This window comes from Euprymna scolopes, chromosome 2 (genome assembly GCF_053919585.1).
Source record: "Euprymna scolopes isolate OS-2025 chromosome 2, ASM5391958v1, whole genome shotgun sequence".
Classification (NCBI taxonomy): Eukaryota; Metazoa; Mollusca; class Cephalopoda; order Sepiida; family Sepiolidae; genus Euprymna; species Euprymna scolopes.
The window spans coordinates 166,118,510-166,140,032 of record NC_136483.1 but is presented as its reverse complement, the minus strand read 5'-3'; the positions used below and the strand labels follow the sequence as shown (position 1 = coordinate 166,140,032).

Below are 21,523 nucleotides of genomic sequence, written 5' to 3'. Positions count from 1 at the left end.
ATATTCATATATATATATATATATATTCATATATATATATTCATATATATATATATTCATATATGTATTTAAATATTCATATATATACATATATATATTAAAATATATATATTTATATATTCATATACATATATATATGAATATATATATACGCATATATATGAGAATATATATGTATATATAGGTATATATATATGAATATATATATATATATATATATATATGAATATATATATATATGAATATATATATATATATATATATATATATATATATATATGTATGTATATATAGTAATTTCTGGGAACTCAAAGACAGCGGACATTCGCCGATAGTCGAATGGAAAATAATAAGACAAGTTACCACGTGTAGGCATTTAGACGACCCATGTATATTATGTCTTCATGGAAAATGTGCTATCCTGTACTTTAAAGAACCCCAAAATCTATTAAACTGTAGAAGAGAAATAGCAAATAACTGTGTTCACAAAATAAAATTTACTCTAGGATAGCGATACAAAATAGTTTTAAAACTAACAAAAACAATAGAAAATAAACAAATAAATTAATTAAATAAACATGAATATACATAAACGATCACACATATATGTATATATATATATATGTATATATATGCGCATATATGTATGTACACATAAGTATATTTATAAATATAAAAAAAGAAAACGTCTGCCTTAAACAACTAAACTAGTTTTAAAACAGATCCTTTGTTCGATTAAATGCATGCCCATTGGCTGATAGGAAGGGGTGCGGTGAATACTAGAAAGCTGATTGGCTTACAAAAATCCTCAACAGAAGAGGACCATATAAAAAAGATAAAAAACAACAGAATTCGCGCAAAAGCCAGACGAATCCTAGAGTGGATGAAACGCCGAATATTCAGTGTAGCTTAATCGCCATATATATTTTATAAATTACTAACTAGCTCTACCTACGTATTGAGCACTTTTGAAGTAAATACTTAAAGTTTACGCATAAATCTATACTTTCGTATATTAATTTTATGTGAGTAAATGAAGTAGTTATATATATATATATATATATATATATATATATATATATATATATATATATATATATATATATATATATATATATGAATATATATGTTACATGATAAGGGCTGTCCCCTTTTCATGTAAGTATAAAAATAGAGAGATTAGTTAAAATGAAAATGAAATAGCAATAGACGAAATTCGAACCTCGTAATTTAGGTTTAGCAATAGATTACGTGTGAGAATTTAAAAAAAAGGAATGTAAAACAAACAATTGTTTAGAATAGAGATAAAATATTTCAAGAAAATAATGTGCACTGTCAAGTTTGTTATGAAATTTTAATTGAAAGAATGGAGCTATAAGATAATGTTTTTAACATATTGGAAAAATAGGTTACTGAGTATAGGTTAAAATTCCTTTTGTAGAAAAAGGAAAACTTTTGGACACGCATGTCCAGAACACGTGAAAGAAGGCACATGTTTTAACATGTGTATGACGTCACGTCACGGGAAATAGAAAGTTCTAGGGATAGAGAAAAACTTTAGAATTAAAAGAAAACAGAAACTTGGAGAAACTCAGAGAGTCTGGAGTTTGGAATTCGAACGTCTAGAAGCGATACGATCACTTTTAAACTTAATATGTGAAGCTTTGAATTCTTGATGATGAAAATCACGGCCGGTCGTGTGAAGAATAAACTCATCTGTGTTTTTGTAAAACATCGTCTTGTCTTATGATTCTACAAAAAGGTAAATTGAATTGTTATTATATGTCTATATGTCCAGTGTTATAAAATGTCTTTTCATACACATCTCATCTCATATCTACACTAAGACTGACTGAAGACTATCTCATCACTCAAAGAGCTTCTCCTTCTTCAACACATCTAAGGAATGAACATTTAATATATAGGAATCATTATAAACGAACAATCTCTCTCTGAGTCTTTCAACATTCCTCTTAATAACAAAGTCTCTAAGATACAACATCTCTCTCTCTCTCTCTCTCTCTCTCTCTCTCTCTCTCTCTCTCTCTCTCTCTAAGATTAAGCATCTCTCTCTTTAATAAGACTCTTACTTTAGTCATAACATGAATAAGTATATAACATATATACATATATGTATATATGTACTAGCATGGGTGCCCGGCCTTGGCCGGGTGTTTGGAGATGTATGCTGAGCAAAAAAAAAAAAAAAAAAAAAAAAAAAAAAAGTCATTTTTTTTAAACTTTGACCCCTATTATGACTCCTTAAAATTTATTGTTTTGGGCTCAAATAAAGTTATTAAGTTAGATCCATGTCCAATGAACCTTTATTTAAAATTTCAAGTGTTTAGACACAAAATTGTCGGAGGAGTTTGGTAGAGTTCTCAATGGTCAAATCGTTGAACTTTGACCCCTTAACTGCCAAATTTCTGAACGATCATATCAATTTTCCCAAATCTCAGTACCCTGTATATCAAACTTCGAGTCTGTAGACTAAAAATTGTCAGAGTTATTGCGTAAGGAAATGTACACAGACACAAAAACACACAGACAGACACACACACACACACAGGCACGTTCACTTTGTATATATATATATATATATACTAGCATTTCATCCCGGCGTTACCCGGGTGTTTGGATGTGTATGTTGAGCAAAAAAAAAGTGGTAATAGGAAGGCAGGCTCGAACCTGTACCGCAAAGAAGGAAAATAACGGGATAAAACCTAACGTTTATGCTGTTACGACCACCGCCAAACCGGAAGCAACATTTTTTTTAATTAAGGCTGGACAATCTAAAGGAGAGGATAAATTTAAAAAGTATCGGCGAAAAAAGTTACCCCCCCCCCTGTAGAAAAGTGCCTAGTTGAAGGGGAAGATATTAATGTTTTTAGCGAATTTTTCGATATTTGTCGTATGAAAAGTCGAACTTTAAAACGATACTGATCTTGGTAAAATCCGTTGCCTCTATTGAAAGTTTAAGGCAGACATGCAAACATACATACATACATTTATATATTGGTAACTAAAAATTTTCGACCCTAACTGATGAAAAAGCTCGCCCTATCTCTGAATACCCATTATGTCAAATTTCAAATATTTAGACCAGAAATTGTCTTAGTAATTTGGAAGAGACCGTAGAGGTCAATTTTTTTAACTTTGACCCCTATTATGACCCCTTAACATTTATTGTTTTAGGCTCAAATTAAGTTATTAAGTTAGATCCATGTTCAAGGAACCTCTATCTAAAATTTCAAGTGTTTAGACCCAAAATTGTGGGAGGAGTTTAGTAGAGTTCTCAAAGGTAAAATCGTTGAACTTTGACTTCTTAAAACCAATCAGATCGATTTTCCCAAATCTCCGTGCCCTGTATATCAAATTTCGATTTTGTAGACTAAAAATTGACAGAGTTATTGCGTAAGGAAATGTACACATACACACACACACACAGACACACACACACACACACAGAGACACGTTCACTTTTATATATATATATATATATATATATATATATATATATATATATATATATATATATATATATATATATATATATACAAAACATACCGGTTAAAATATCCAACGCGTACCATAGCTTTCGTTTCTTTATTAAAAAATATTTATTTATTTAAAATTTTTAATTTCCGGCTTATACCAAAGTTCTCATCAGAAAGGTTTAAACAATACTTTTTCTTCTTACTAACCATGATGGTGTTTGGCCGCAGTCTCTCGTTGTCAAATTAGATATTTTAAATAGATAAACATTTATTTAAAAAGTAAAAACACTGCACCAGTCTGATCTTTTAACCGTGACGTTTAGATTTTCAACTTCACGGTGCTTTTTAACAGTAGATTTCTATGAATTTTAACATCTCTCTCTTCCTCTCTCTCTCTCTCTCTCTCTCTCTCTCTCTATATATATATATATATATATATATATATATATATATATATAGAGAGAGAGAGAGAGAGAGAGAGAGAGAGATAGATAGATAGATAGATAGATAGATAGATAGATAGATAGATATACGGCGCCGCAAAAGGAAAGTCTGCACTTATCATTTTTGCAAAAACCGCAAATTTAAGCTAAATTGAATGTAACCGTTTAGAAAACTTATACCTCATTTGTTTCACCCTTTATTCCTCAATAATTTTACCTGTTCATATTTGTACTTTTAGTTGGAGTATCCTAGTGTTAACGTCAATTTAAAAAATTAACTTCAAATCGAGAAGGCAAAAGAAAAAAAAACTCCGCACAATGGAAAATTGTTATTTAAATGTAACTTTAGAACATTAATGCAACACAAATACAACAGGAACACAATGAACTAGTTAATATTTAGTAGGATAGCCATTCTGTAATTTGACAGTCTGCAAATTTTGCATTCACTTGAATTAGTCTGCGGCAATACTCCGGTGAAAGGGCATCCCACTTCTCTTTCATTTTTGTCGAAAGTTCTTCTAGATTTGAAATTTTATAATTGCGTACCTGTTGCTTGATGTAATATCATACGTTTTCGATAGGATTCAGGTCTGGAGATTGTGCAGGCCAATCACAATATGGAATATCATGCTCTACAGGTAACTTCTTGACATTGCCAGCTGTGTGAATGGGAACATTATCCGGCATGAAGATGGGATTATCATCCAAATTCCGGACAAAGTAGGGTAGAAAATGCTCAGTCAATAATAATGTACTTGGTCGAATTAATTCAATCTTGCAAACGACCTATAAGCACTGGACCATTGGCACTAATAATGCCCCACACCAAAACTGAACCTCCACCACTTTGCAGCGTTGAAACTGTGCACCTAGGATTAAATTCTTCGTCCTTCCTTCGACGAACGTACTGCCTACCATCACTGCCTAACCTACTAAACTTGTTTTTGTCGCTAAAAATCACTTTCGACTAATATGAAGAGTCATGATCTTCATTGCATCTGACGAAGTCCAGACGGCGCTTTCTGTTCTTTACAAAAATCATTGGCTTGCGTCTCAGAACACAGCCTCGTAAATTAAATTCCTTCAATCTGTTCTGTAGAAAGAGAGCACTTTTAACAAGATTACACTGTTGTTGGATTTGGGGAGCCGTTTCAAATCTGTTTCTGAAGCTGCAGATCTTGATAGCATTGTCTTTCCTGTAAAAAGTAACTCTAGGACGATCAGATTTAGGGGCATCACGAACATTGCTTGTGTTTTGGTGCTTTTGCACAGTCATTCGTATCATTTTTTCATCACATTTCAATCTGTAGCCGATTTGTCGGTTGGATAAAACAGAAAGGTGGAGATTAATGAGCCCCTGACAATTACTAAGAGAGAATCGAGGTATATGGACTAAATGTTACGTTGTATAACCTAGGAACAACAACAATTACGATTAGAGATGCTAAAAGGTGAAGATTTTAAGTTGGTTTTAAGCTCCTTTGTTGCTGCAGAGTTTCTTTTTGCCTTCTCGATTGAAGTTAATTTTTTAAATTGACATTAACACTAAGATACTACAACTAAAAGTCAAATATGAACAGGTAAAATTATTGAGGAATAAAAGGTGAATCAAATGAGGTATAAGTTGTTTAAACAGTTACATTCAATTTAGCTTAAATTTGCGATTTTTGAAAAAAAAAATGACAAGAGCGGACTTTATTTTTGGTGGCACTGTATATTAGAAATCGAAATACAGCCTTGAAATTAGATGGATATTATTCTAATATAATCAGGCTAAATAATTTAGAAGTCTGATATAGACATAGGTTAGAAGCAACTTTATGTTAGGAATGTCCTGGTCTCTTATTCTTTCAAATTGTTACGTAATCGTAGTAAAACTGCATTGTTTACTCGAAATCTCGATAGGGTCAAAAACCAAACAAAGAACATCAATCCGCTATTTTCATGCACTGTAACATTGATCATAATACACTATTTTAATGGTAACATTAGTAAATAAAAATGAAAAACGATGACTTGTCCATTTTAGCCCTTTAGAGGTTTCCGTTCTTTTCGATACAAAAATACTCTCTTCATAATTCCATAGATTCTTGAATGGGACAATAATTATTGTTTTTATACTATTAATCCAAATACAATTTGTTCTCATGTAGTAATATGCTAAATACTTACAAACTGACACCAATTCTCCCTTACACTTAGATTATCTCATAGTATTAGAGCTACGCACTCCATCATACATCTTACAAACTAAACGTACGTATACGGCACAATCATGTTAGAACACTTGTTCTCGCCAGATCACCAAAGTTAAGCAACGTTGAGCCTTGCCAGTACCAGATGGGTGACCATTTAGGAAGGCGAGGCGCTGTATGTACCGCGGGGTAAAATACCAGGTTGGAAAACTGGCGCGGTCTATCATTCTCGCGAGGGTAGATGGGCTTCTCTTAAGCCGTAGTAGGCAACTCATCTAGTAATGGCGTCACGAAAAAAAGATACCCGTGATAGCCCTGGCGAAACATCAAGTCTTCAGCTACGGACAAGATTTGAATTACACTACAAACTCGTGTAGTGAGTTCAATATTGGTTGTGGCCGCATGTTACGTTTTAAATATACAGTCCAGTGATGAAAATATAAGAAACAAATACAAAACAGTATTTTTCCGCAATATGACGTAATCTCTGTTACAATAACTGACACCAACACTCCATTATAATTAGATACGTATATAATCAAATATCTGATAAGCTAAACGTGTATTTAAGTGATTAAAATATAAAAAAAGGAAAAAAAAAACATACTGCAAACACGATATGACGTAATCTCTAAACTATGAAATTGATTTTGTTTATAGACGGACACCGACGCTACGTTATAATTAGATGCATACATCATCAAGTAACTGATATACTAAACATATATTCAACTGATTATAACATAACAAATAAGAACATGATACATTTTTTTCCAGAATATGATCTCATATTTTAAATATTAAACTGATTTAGTTACAGACTGACACCAACACTCCATTATAACAAGATACATACATCCTAATGTCTCTGATAAGCTAAACATAAGTGCAGCTGATGAAAATATAATTTTTAAAAAAAATAAATAAATAAAAAAAAATTTCCACAATATGACCTAACCTTAAACATGAAATTGATTTAGTTATATATGACATCAATGCTCCATTATAATAAGATGCGTACGTCATCAAGTACTTAACAAACTAAATCTTTATCCATGTGATTAAAATATTAAGAATAAGAAATACTGACGATACCTGCCTTCCTTGGTCCGTTTTCTTCCGTAAAAAAATTTCAGGAATTTCCGAGACATGTTTCTTTTCCGAAAAATAAAATAGTTTGTCTACTTTTTCTTTTTTTCCTTTTTTTTTTTTTTTTTTTTTTTTCGTTTTCTGTCTTTGAAGATTGTAATGCTGGGTATGAGGGCAGCCAAACCAGCTGTCAACATTTCCCTGCTTTTTATTGAAACCAACCGACAGCTCTTTTTAATATCCTCCCTGTTCCCTTAAGTGCAATTCTCTGGATCTCTCTTGCACTTGGTTCACCAGGAATATTAGTTAGGTAGGACTTCAGGTTCTTCTTCATAACCCCTGTAGCACCTATTATAACTAGTATGATTGATATCTCCCAAAGATTCCTTTTATTTTTTTATTTTTTCATATCATACATGAGACCTTGCTATTTGGTCTGTTTCCCCCTTTCAGTTCTGTTCAAACCTCCATCATTAGAGACACTCACTTCAACTGCTGACTAAAGCCGATTTCACTAACGGCCGCGGAACTTTTCGTCTTTCTTTTCTTTCTTGTCGCCTTCGTCACTCAAAAGCACGAATGGTTCGAGCGTCTAGACTCTCACTCTTTGCTGTTGGATATTTGACTGACTTTCCGAAGCGACCGATTATAACCGGACGTGGAACTGGCAAGCTACCACGGCCGTCGTTTCTTTTCTGTGGCCAGAAGACATTATTTATGCATTAAATAAAAAAAAATAGAAAAAAAAGCACTCTTCATCAACTAATGCGTATATTGTTTACTGGTAAATATAGACGCAAACTGATAGACTCATGTGCGCACTTTGTATCAATTCGAGAAACTTTACTTAACTAAATCTGGGACAATAACTCTACATATTGTTAAACCATTATTTTCATCGCAAGTCTGAGTCTGAGCTCCAATCTATGCCCCACCCCCGCTTGCCAAACTTTCTACAAAAACACTCGACAATATCTCCCATCTCTATCTGTGCCTAAATCTAAATGCAGATTCTATGAACAAAGCTTCTTTCCTAGAGCTGCCTGCCTGTGGAACAATGTTCCACGGGCCTGCTTTGCGGCCGATTAAAATATGGTAGCCTTCAAGTCCAATGTAAACAAGTTCTTGTTGAACCGTCCCTTTAAAGAATCCAAATTCTACCCAATCTACCCTATTAACGATTACTACACTACCATCTTATATAATTATTTCATAAATTGTGACCCCCTTGTAAAAAAATAAATAAATAAAACGTAAATTAAATAAGTTAAACATCAATTTAAAAAATTATGAATTTCTAACTAAAAGAGATGAGCGGTAACTGGGAATATTAACTAATTGGTCTAAGGGAGGTAACCATATTTTACTAATACCTGTCAGAAAAATTTTTTTTTTCAACTACTTCAGTGAATGTAACAAAGTTTTATAACATAAATAACAAAAAATGTAAAATGCGACGATATTGTAATTTTCCGTCAAAAAAAATCAAGTAATCAAGTAATCATAAGAAAAATTATTTTTTTCATCTACTTTAGTCGAGTTATCTCCCTTAGAACAATGAGTTCAGACTCCGAATTGCCGAAATCAACTTGAATTTAACCTAATTTTAAATTAAAGGAGATCATTATGTTTCTCATTTTTTTTTAGATAACGATTGGTTGTTTTTATTATTTGGATTCTTCGAACTACTGTTCTCATTCTCAGTCTTATTTTAAACAAGATCAAATAGTCGGATATGTCTGACCACATATGGAAGAAAAAGGAAAATCATTTACCCTTATATAGACAGAGAAGAACAGTGGAGAGTAAGAAGAAGCAACGCATATGCTGAGCGATAATTACCTACTAAGCATACATAGTATAGAATTTTAAATAATATGAGAATAATCAATTATGAATATATATATATATATATACATATATATGTATATATGTATGTATGCGTATATATATATATATATATATATATATATATATATATATATATATATATATATATATATATATATATATATATTGTCTGTATTTTTGAGATGAGGTGTTTTCATTGATTGAGATTGTCGGACTGACTTCCTCATCTTGGTTGTTATAGTCACAACGTTTCGGCCGTTTTTCCCTCCGGCCTTCATCAGGTGTTTTGTATCGAACTGGGAAACGTTTGTCCCAGAGCCTAGCTGGAGTCCGAACACGGTACCCCCGTAATAATAATAAAGAGTTGGGTTCGAGACTCCTAACAAACGGTTCCCCAGTTCGATACAAAACATCTGATGAAGGCCGGAGGGCAAAACGGCCGAACCGTTGTGACTATAACAACCAAGATGAGGAAGTCAGCCTGACAATCTCAATCATATATATATATATATATATATATATATATATATATATATATATATATATATTACAATAGAAAAATGCGAGCATGAAAAGTAATATGGTTAAGCTTAAACATGGAAAAGTAAATGACTAGTTGTTAAAACTAGAAAAGAAAAGGACAAGATATTCTAGTAAAAAATATAATAAATTTATAACTTAAAATATTGCAGCATTAAGCGTTGATTATATAATGTTAGATTGAATTTTTTTTTTAATCTTAATGCTACAATATTTTAAGTTATAAATGTATTATATTTTTTACTAGAATATATTGTCCTTTTCTTTTCCAGTTTTAACAACTAGTACTTTACTTTTCCATGTTTAAGCTTTTCATGCGCGCATTTTATTACATTTCATGCTCGCATTTTTCTATTGTAATCCATGATTTTTCTATGCTTCCAGTAAATTCACTTTATCTTTGTTTAATTTCAGTCTTATTTTTTGCCTCCATAAACATAATATACACATACACTCATGAGCAAAAAAAAAAAAAAAAAAAAATGGGCCAAAAGTGAAAGAACGAAGAAATCGATTTTTCAATATGTTTCCATGAATTTTTGTTAATTTTAACTGAAAACTTCTATTTTGCAGATCATTATTATTATAGTATATAATAATTAATGGAAAATTAATCCTAAACATGCCAAGGCCCCATCTTGGCGAGGATATAAAAAACCGAATTGCAGGATTAAGACAGTCCAAAATGATTTGCAAGCAGATTTTTGATATTTTAAGAAAAAAAAATTGAAAACATCTCTTTCTTTAGTGAAGCGAATTGGTCAAAGGTTCGAAGTCGAACGCTTGGTAAAATCATCCACTTTGAAGGAAGACCACAGGCTTAAATTAACTGTTTTGAAGGATTGAAAGAAAAATTATGTTGACCATAACAAAGAATTCAAAACAGTGGCTGGAAATTCTTTTTCTAGATATGCAACATCGAGACGAATGAAACAAATGGGATTTTCTTCTAAAAGGTGTGCAAAGAAGCCATTTTTATCTAAGAAGAACATCAATGATAGAAAGAGATTTTTCTCATGTTATGGCAAGAAAGATACAGACTGCTTCAGGAATGTTTTCTGGTTAGATGAATCAAGATTTTGTCTTAGTGATGCTCCCGAACGGTGCAATTGAAGAACTGGAGATAGATTTTCGCCAAGTTGCATAAAAACGACAGTTAAACACTGGAATGGAGGTATACTTTTACTTCAGCAGGAGTTGGAGAACTTATTAGATGTGAGAAGTCAATCAATGCAAAGGAATACATCCGATTATTAGAAACAGGACTGTTACCAAGTATCCAGAAGCTGGGAATATCCCAGAACATTATTTTTCAACATGATAATCCCCCTGAACACACTGCTAAAGTCACAGAAACATGGTTTTCTGATAATTCAATTAATGTGATATTTTGGCCAAGTCAAAGCCCCGATTTAAACCCAATCGAGAACTTTTTCGAATTATGACAAACTTTGGGAAGCTGTGCAAAGCGAATGGAATAGCATCTCCTCTTCACAGTGTTCCACTTTGGTGGAGAACATGTCTAAAAGGATTGATCTTTTAAAGAAATCAAAAGGGAATGCAATTCCATCCTAAGCATTTATTAAAGTAAATGTCTTGTTCTGTGTTATTAGTCTCGTTTAAGTTTCCTTCTTCAATTGTTCTTTGTTCAATAAAGCTTTTAATGCAATAAAATGTATAAAATTTGTTTGGCCCATTTTTTTTCTCAGGAGTGTATGTAATAACAATGCACAACCTTTGTCTGCTTTCAATAAAATCCCCCAATTATCCCCCTTCCATTCTTTTATTCTCCCTGTTTCACTTGTTGCTTCTCTTTTCGTGAGAGCGGTGAATTGGTAGCAACAGTAGTCGCAGAAGCGACATGGTTGCTATGGAAACCAATCATAAAAAACGTCGCTCACCTCCTTACGAATTTTTACGATTTTGAACACCAGTAAGTTCATCATAACTTTCGTTTTACTGAACGAAAATTGGAAAAGTTTTTTTCACAATATAGCTGAGAAGGCGATAATTGTAATACTTGTTTGAAATTTGGTCGAAAAATGAGTGAGCGGTGAAGCTTTAAAGCAGATCTCAATAACAAAAACTGCCACTTAACCATATATTCAAACACAGTAGTGTTTGAATAATATATATATATATATATATATATATATATATATGTGTGTGTGTGTGTGTGTGTGTGTGTGTGTGTGTGTATATATATATATATATAAATGTAAATCTTGGTTCGTTCAAAGTTTATACAACCATATTTCTACATTACCAATTTAATTGAAATTTTCAGAAAATCTATCTGTAAAGTCAATGAATGTTTGCCTGTTATTAAAATAATTTTACATTGCGAATTATAAAAATATTAATTAAAACATAAATATTTTTCGAAGTCGTTTCTGTGAGACTGCCCGGTTTTATTTCTGGTAACTTCCGTTTCAACTACTCTCGAATTACAAGATAAGAAAAAAAAATACTCATGCAGAGAGTGATCCGTGCTGAAATAATAACGTTATTATTTAAAAAGCCATTCTTAACATGGGGAGAGAGGGTGTTTTGTACCTATTCTGTACTTTAACCTTACAATTGAATTAAAACATATCATAAAACTTTAATTAAACGTGGAAATACGATTTAAAAAATAGCACGGATCACTCTCTGCATTAGCACGAAAAAAAAATCCCATATTTTAAAAATTTAAATTCATTTATGTACTTACAAATTTTTTAATTTTAAATTCCTTTATTTACGTTAAGGCTTTTCACTCATGAAACATTACGTTTTAATTGTTTAGTTTCTTTCACGGCATTGTTTACATAAAAAAGTTTGTTTTAACTTTTTCTAAACTGTTTCATTTTTACGACACGCCTCAACGGATTATAAACACCCTAACCTCCCCATGTTAAAAAAACACGCCCTTCCATAAACCTCTAAAGCCGTTCTTAATATGGGGAGGTTAGGGGTGTTCATTCCGAAAACCGTTTTAACATGGGGAAGTTCGGGTGTTTATAATATGCTGGGGCGAGTCGTAAAATAACGAAGCTGCTATTGCAAAAAATTATTATTTATTGCAAAAATTGCTTGAAATTTATTTATTTGACAAAAAAAATACATTTTGGTACTCCTTGGGCGTTGAGTTCCATGGCGACCAGCAGAAAAAAATAATAGTCGCTCCCTTAGTCCCCCACCCCACCCCGCACGTAACATCTTTTATTTACTGACGTTGCCGTAACTAAACGATTATTTGTCACATTTACAAACATTTATTTATTTATTTATTTATTTTGAAAAAAAGTTTTACTTTTTATGAATATTAAAAGAAAAATGGGTGCTCATGCAGAGAGTGATCCGTGCTGAAATAATAACGCTATTATTAAAAAGCCATTCTTAACATGGGGAGGGGAGGGTGTTTTGTACCTATTCTGTACTTTAACCTTGCAATTGAATAAAAAAATACAGATCATGAAATTTTAATTAAACGTGGAAATACAATTTAAAAAATAGCGCGGATCACTCTCTGCATTAGCACCGAAAAATGTTACTAAACATTTATTAATAATTTCTAACTTTTACGAACATTTGATTTTAAATTTCTTTTTAAATGACGACTTTTATCGACTTTTTTTTAAATAGTATTTGCGGATGGGTATGTTGACAACAAATATCAATTAAATTTTGTAAATACCACCCCCAATGGTGTTTATTCCGAAATTCGTTGTTAACATGGAGAGGTTGAGGGTATTTATTCTGAAAGCCGTTCTTAAAATTTGTGGAGATGGACCTAATGTAAATAAAAGAAAAATTAATTTAAAAAAAAACTAAATCATTTACTGATAATTTCTCACTTTTACAAATATTTTTTAATTTACATGCGCGGATGAACAAATTGTTGAATAGTGCGAAAACAAAACGTTTTTATAATAAACTTCGGGATAATTTTTGGGGTAAATATTTGCATTTAGGTCCACCTCCACAATTTTCTTTTTTAAATGACGACTTTTATTGATAAATAAATTTACTTCTCCGCAACTTTTATTGATAAATAAATCTGCTTCTTTAAAATTCTTTCTTGAATCATCATCCGGTGGAGCTTTTTATAACTCGTAAATGTATATTTTAATCAACTTTTCATTGACTCTTTTTATCATTCGTAACTATATATTTCACTCCTATTTTTAATATTTTATCTCCACCTGATGATGATTCAAGAAAGAATCGAAAGCGCTCGTGTGAACCATGGAACATTTGTAAATACCTTCCATCTTGTAGTTAAAAAAATCTTACGAAAGATCGAAAAAATGAAAAAAAGAATCATTAAGCAAGGTATCTCTGTTGTTTTTAATAATTTTTGGCTGAATTAAGGAATGCTGCCTAAATACACTAATATATATATATATATACTAGCTGGACGCCCGGCATTGCCCGGTCGTAAAATAATTTTAAACACGATATTTTAATTTATGCAGATTGCGTATGTATTATTATAGAACCAATCCTCTATTGAATATTATATATTACAAGAAATAATTTACTAATTCGCAAAAAAAAGAAAGAAAAATAATGAATAATAAAAAATAATAATAATGTGTTCATCAAATTCCGTCTGTGTTTGTTTACAATATTATGTCAGCTGATATTTGGACTCGAGGGTGAATACCCTGGAAAAGTCACTTCTGAGTAATGTTTACTTTTAAAATATGCAAACGGAGAAATGATTTGTGGCGATTTTAAATGGTACCTCTTCTTTTATTCTAACTTTAACCTACTAATAAGAAAAAAATTTAAATAAAATGGTGAGGTACACCTGGGCTTGAACAGGAGCTATATATCCAGATGACAATAATTCTGTTTTATCTTTTGTTGTTTTTTTTTTAAGAAAAAATGATTTGCTGATATTTTATTATCTCCCTTGCCCTAGTAAAGTAAAATATTCCCCTGTAAAAAGTATTTTTTCGATTTTCGATACTTATCGAATGAATTTCTGTACAAAACATATCTAAAAACACTGCTTGACATATAAATTACCTTTATGTGAAATTTGCAAAAGATAGGCTCACACACAAACACACACACACAAAGTGACTTTTATAAAATATAATAGCATACGCACACGCATATATATAGTAATAATGTGTAGTCATAAAATAATATATATATATATATATATATATATATATATATATATATATATATATATATAGTAATAAATAGTGATATATAGTGATAAGTAGTTAGATTTCACATCTAAAAACAACAATAGGTTTCAGGCTCCTAAAATTCATACTAGAATTTCTGCACGAATAAAGTACTTGGTAAAATTTAGTTGCCAATACACTCCTCTGTAGTTTGAAAGTTCAATCCTCAGTGCGAGTGGCACTCGAAATGCAACTGCGAATTTCATAGGCTTTTACTCAGTGATGGCTGACGGAACGAGAGCATTCTACCCTTGTGGATTACATTAAGGTTCCCGTCCAAAATTCCGTGCAAGTTCCCGAGTTCGACAAGATATACTTGAATAAGGTCGGAGGTGTATCTGAAGCTGAGGAGAGTCGTCTCAAGAATCCAAATAATTCTATATAAAAAAAGAAATTTTGTGTGTGTGAGTTCATTCACTATGAACTCCAAAACGCTGGGCACATTTTTATGAAATTTAACGCAAATGTACTTGATGTATCTAGCAGTGTTCTCAGATGGATATTGGAGTATATTCGATAAATATATATAATCGATAATTGAAAAAATCTGATTAAAGAAGGAACAGACGATTTTGACCAAAGTTAACACCTTACACAGCCTAACATCACAAAGGCATTTAAGAAGCTTTATTACCACGCAAGCAGAAAGCCAGCAGAAACTGAGGAAAATCCATAAAATGTGGTCTTGTACTGTTCCTTCTTATAAGATTCGAAACAGATGGTACCGATCTTGTTCTCTTAAAAGTCACTTTGTGTGTGTGTGTGTGTGTGTGTGTGTGTGTGTGTGTGTGTGTGTGTGTGTGTGAGTTCCTTCCTCATATGTTCCGAAACAGCTGAGTCTATCTTTTGCAAGTTTCATACAAAGTTAATTTATATGTCTGGCAGTGTTCTTAGATATGTTTTGTACAGAAATTCATTCGAAAATCGAAAAATCCGATCCTAAAGAATAATTTTTACAGGGAAATATTTTATATTACAATGGAGATAAAAAAAAGAAACTTCATCAAACCATTTCTTCTTTAAAAAGGCAAATTTATTATAATCTGACGATATAGCTTAGAAGGAGAGCATTCGACTACAGATCGAATGATCCGCTGTTCAAGCCTGGGTGTACCTCACCATTTTAATTTAATTTTTTTCTCAATAATGAGTTCAGTTTAGGATAAAAGAAGAAAAATCACCGCAAAGCATTTCTTTGTTTGCATATTTTAAAACTAAATATTAATCAGAAGTGACTTTACCAGGGCATTCATCGTCAAACCTAAATATCAGTTGATGTGATATTGCAAACAAACACATGTTACAAGAAAAGAGCCCTTTTCTTGTAAGTAAGAAAAAACATTATATAAGTAAAAATGAGATTAGGATAGATCGAGATTCGAACCTTGTAAGCAAGGTTCAGAAATAGATTCAGAAATGGAATTTAGCATTGTTCAGTTTCATATATAATAGTTTAGATATGTTGTTGTAAAAGGAATTTTGATTGTTCATTTCTTTTTATGAAAACTGAATTAAAATAAGGTCAGCTAGAAAATAATGAACAATGAAATTTAAATATGTTGAAAAATAGGTTAGGAAAAAAATAGGTTAGTAAGAATTCTATGCCTGCAGAAATGGTTTGGAAACATGTGCGAACCACGCATGTTTAGGCCACGTGGGCCGTTCACGTTTTTGGACACACGTATGACGTCATGGAAGCGAGGGAGAAAGTTTTAATCATGTAGTCGAGTTTGAATTCTTGGACGTCATCATCATTTCCACCAATCAAAAGGAATAAAAGAACATCTCATATTTTTGTAACTTCCGTCTTCGTGTCGTCTTTCTACCAAATTGAAGGTAATGTGAAATCATTTATATGAGCATTGTTCCCACTCATCTTTATAATAAACTTTGTGTATAACTCATCTAAGTAATGTGTCCCCCTCTCCATCTAAGAAATGTGTCCCCCTCTCCATCTAAGTAATGTGTCCCCCTCTCCATCTAAGTAATGTGTCCCCCTCTCCATCTAAGTAATGTGTCCCCCTCTCCATCTAAGAAATGTGTCCCCCTCTCCATCTGTTAAAGAACTGATCAATCTCTCTCCACTCTAATATATGTTAAAAGAAGGAACGTCCACAGAACTGTAAAAGGTATAAATGTATTCTCTCTTCTCTCCCCCTCTCACTGTATATAAATGTATCTCCCCCTCATCAATATATATGTCCCCATTTGTCTCTTTAAAAAGACCCCATCTCTATGCAACACACAGACGGAATTTGATGAACCACATTATCATTCTTATTTTTTTATTTTATTTTATTTATTTTTATTTATTATTTATTTATTTTTGCGAATTAGTCCATCAGGCTAATTATTCCTCGTAATATATAATAATCAATAGAGGATTTATTCTATAATGATACACACGCAATCTGCATAAATTAAAATATCATGTTTAAGCATATTGTATGACCGAGCAACGACGGGTTGCCAGCTAGTACATAATATGCGAAAGTGTAGATGTGATTTCAAACAGACAAATCGAACTTTTCTCTTAAAGGATAATTTTTATTTTCGCTCTGATGATCATAGGTATTAACCTGCGAACAATTTCTATCCATTCTATAATCGATAGTTGTTGATTAACTGGTTTTACTATAAGAACAAAAACAACTGTGGACAATGGAGAGCACTTTGATATGGATTAAAGATAATATCAAGCCGATAAGGCAACGTGTACATACAAATTGTATCCGTTTGAGATTCGGCCTCTTTTCCATGCCTCTCTCTCTCTCTCTCTCTCTCTCTCTCTCTTTTTCTTTGTCTGCCTGTCTGTCTGTGTGTCTCTCTCTCTCTCTTCTTCTTCTTCTTCTTCTTCTTCTTCTTCTTCTTCTTCTTCTTCTTCTCTCTATCTCTTTCTCGCTATCTCTCTCAATTTTCCTTCGCCTCTTCTCCCTTTCTTATGCTCTTTCTTTTTCCTCATTTGTTTTCTCTCCTTTTTTCTTCTTCAATTAATCTTTCTCTTTCTTCTTTTTCTCTTCTTTCTCTAATTTATCATCTTCTTCAAATAAATAAAATATATTGTCGCTCTTTGAAATGTATTTACTGGTGTACAGAATTCGATTTTGGAACAATTCATTTAAAAATGAGTAAAGTTGGAAATTTTTACCTTATATACATTAGATAAATCACTAGGGCTATGACAACGGCATATTCTTCCCGTTGTTTTGACTCTCGAGTGTGTACCAGTTGATATCTTATATGCTTTTATATAGAGTAACGTGGTTCTCGATTGATTAACTGTGTCGGATATAAACTCGAGAGTCAAAACAGTGAAAAAAATATGCTGTTGTCATAGCCCTATTAATCACTAATTATCATCTTTACTGATCGGACAATCTAATTTTTTTAAAACCCAGATTATTTAAATTGTTACTATTTAGTTGAAAGGTTTTGTAATGACTAAATTATGGGTTCGAATACAAAAATTGTTATTTATTTTATTTAAAAAGCTAAATATTGATTCTCGTATATATAGGACACTCGTTACATGTGATATCTTTTTAAAAATTTCAATGGCTATACATTCAAAATATTTACAACTTATGATGAGTCGAAACTTGGAATAATGACAAAAACAAAAAACAAATGAAGACTAATAATCTGCTACCAACTATTTGAAAAATCCTAACATAACAGAGCAAAGAAATCTATCATTATGAATATAGCCATGGCATTGATAGACTACAAGAAAATCTAAAACGAAATCTCATAAGCGTAGATAATGGAATGTTTAATCCATTAAGATCCGGGATATCTAAAAATAATTTACTATTGAGTTAAAACTTTGAATAATGACAAAAACAAGTTTGAAAACATAAATTGAAACGAAAAAGCTATTTATTATATTTAGACTCTTCTATAAATACGACATTGGGTACAAGTTACACGTGATCTATTTTAGAAATCAAAATGGCTGTACATTCAAGAAAAAATGTTACACATTATAATAAGAAGCAAACCAGTTCACACAAAGAGTTACATTGCACTTTTAGCAATAAATTAGTCGCTTACTATTTATTGCAAAACTCATTTTTACATCGCCTTTGCTTATTCCACTAAGCACTTATGTGACCGTTCAGGTTAAATTTGACATCATTTATTGGTCCCAGTCGTATGTTCTGTACATATAGACTCAGCATCATATATATGGCGCAGCAATGTTTCAACATATATTGTGCAAATTATGGGCAGACGCTTCTCAGACTGTTATGCAGATAGGTAGCTTGCGCGCACACACACACACATAAACATTACTCAATACGCACCAGTTATTTGACCTTGTCTCAGCTTTGGATTTATCTGACGGTGGCGTCTCTGCTTCCCGTTGAGCATTCTCTCCATCCACTTCCGTTTATACCGATCTCTACCCTTTTTCATCTAAGCCATCCATGTAGACAGACGCACTTCTCTGTACGCCTCGACAGGCGCACTTTCGTTTTAAGGTAAGACGACATAATGTATATACTGACAAACTCTTTTGAACACTAGACACACACAATGAACATACATATACAACGAACATACCACAAGCATTACAAGTTAACAGGCATGTACACAAAACACTCTCTTATTGTTCTTACTTCTCTGTTAAATAAAACATCTTATTTGTAAATATTGTAACTCGGTTACAACGTCCTCCTTTTGATGTCTCTCCTTTAAATGTACCTCGGTATTTTAGTTGCATTATTCTCAGATTGAAGTCGTCTTGATCCCTACAAAATAATCGAACATGAGTACATAACTTCTGTATGCAATTTTGTTATTTAATTCATAAGTAATAATTTAAGGAAGGCTGAAACAATCGTATGCAAATCTTGTCAATGAATTCATGAATATTGTTCGCTACATTTACTGGAGTTTACATCATATTAGAACTCTAGTTCTGCGCTATTGAGCTATCATAAAAAATATTAGTGATATATAGAATTTATGTTTAAAAACTATAAATATATATATATATATATATATATATACGTTTTATTTTTATTACCGTATCTTTCTGTTAAGTTACATTATTGTTTCAGCTACTTGGCCGTTTTTTATGGCCGTCTGTAGCATCCTCAGACTTTTATAGAAAGTTTCTGTAAAAGTCTGAGGATGCTACAGACGGCCAAAAAAAAAACGGCCAAGTAGCTGAAACAATAATGTAACTTAACAGAAAGATACGGTGATAAAAAATAAAACGCATATCTGCTCTACAACGGTATTGAGCACTTTCTTCAGTTTTTTATTAATTACCATTTTCACTATATATATATATATATATATATGTATGTATATATATATATATATATGTATATACATATAATAAATTTGAATTCAAAATGGCGTAATGGAAACATATTAAAGGTATTTGCAGCTTCTCTTCCAATTTTCGGATTTTAATCATGTCAAATCACGCTTCATTTCCTTGTGAAGGATTGATTGTTGCTATTTCTTCTGATGAGCTAAGGGCATAATATATTCACTGATTGATATGAGAATTAAGTGATTGATTTTGCGCTACGAAACAGATACTGTCAAGAATTATAAAAGTCAACTAAATTAAAGGAATAAATTATAAGATGGTCAACATGAAGAATTTTGGAATATAGGTTTTTGTCATTTATTCTCTATATTGCTCTGTAATTACATTGAGCTTTTTAAATAAGGATTGGTATATATTATAAGAAAATATATTTCTACAGAAATGTATATATATATATATATATATATATATATATATATATATATATATATATATATATATATATATGGGCGACCATTTAGGAATTCTATGCACTTTATGTACTGCATAGGGACGTAGAAATTTACTTGTTGGCATCTGGGGCACATTTAATTCATTGGAAGAGATGCACTCCAAATTTTAACAAAGATACATCTAAGAGAAGAAATACTCTGATGTAAAACCTGATGTCCTCTGTCTTTTCTATCTCGTGGCAGTCATTGCACCGACTGATATTAGCAGTTGTATATAATAAAAGAGTCGTTGGTTCTACACAAAGCCTTCACCACTATAAACTAATAATCTGTGTGGATTTCTGAAGAACTTAGTTGTTGTGGAAGACCTCATTTGTTGAAATCTATGGGAGTATCCAATATATATATATATTAGTGATGAGATGATTCTAATATGTTTCCAATTCCGATACAATTACTGATTCAATACTTAATTCCCGATTCCATGCTAAATTACCGATTCTGATTCTTTATAAATCGCTAAATATTTAACTATAAAGTTGCTATTTTTCCCGATTACCATAAAAACACATGTTAAATGTGCAGATATTTTCTCAAACATAAAAACGCACATGTGGGGCATGATCTATAGATTTTAGTTTTACTGCTCATTTAAAATGAATAAATATTTGTTATTTCATAATTACTACTGCCAGCAATGGAAAAGTTTGTCTTACACAAAACCAAACAACAAAGATATATAAAGGAATTGTTCTTAGCATCGGAAAATAGGCACAATTTTTTACGATTCCGATACCGATTGCAATGCCGCCAAAAGTCCCGATTTTTCTGATTCCCAATTCCAATTAATTGTCCTAACACTAATAATAATAATAATAATAATAATCATTATATATATATATATATATATATATATATATATATATATATATATATATATATATATATACACACGCACGCACAGTATAACTCCT

At 31.6% G+C, this 21,523-nt stretch overlaps 1 long non-coding RNA gene across 1 annotated transcript in view; it reads right to left on the bottom strand.

Annotated features, from left to right (window-relative positions):
• LOC145298643 (uncharacterized) overlaps positions 1–8,174 on the bottom strand; it is a 76,021-nt gene extending 67,847 nt beyond the window's left edge. Inside the window, exon 1 of the long non-coding RNA XR_013870922.1 lies at positions 7,234–8,174. This is a non-coding gene — a long non-coding RNA (uncharacterized LOC145298643). The remainder of the gene's footprint in view (positions 1–7,233) is intronic.
• Between the last annotated feature and the right edge of the window lie 13,349 nt (positions 8,175–21,523).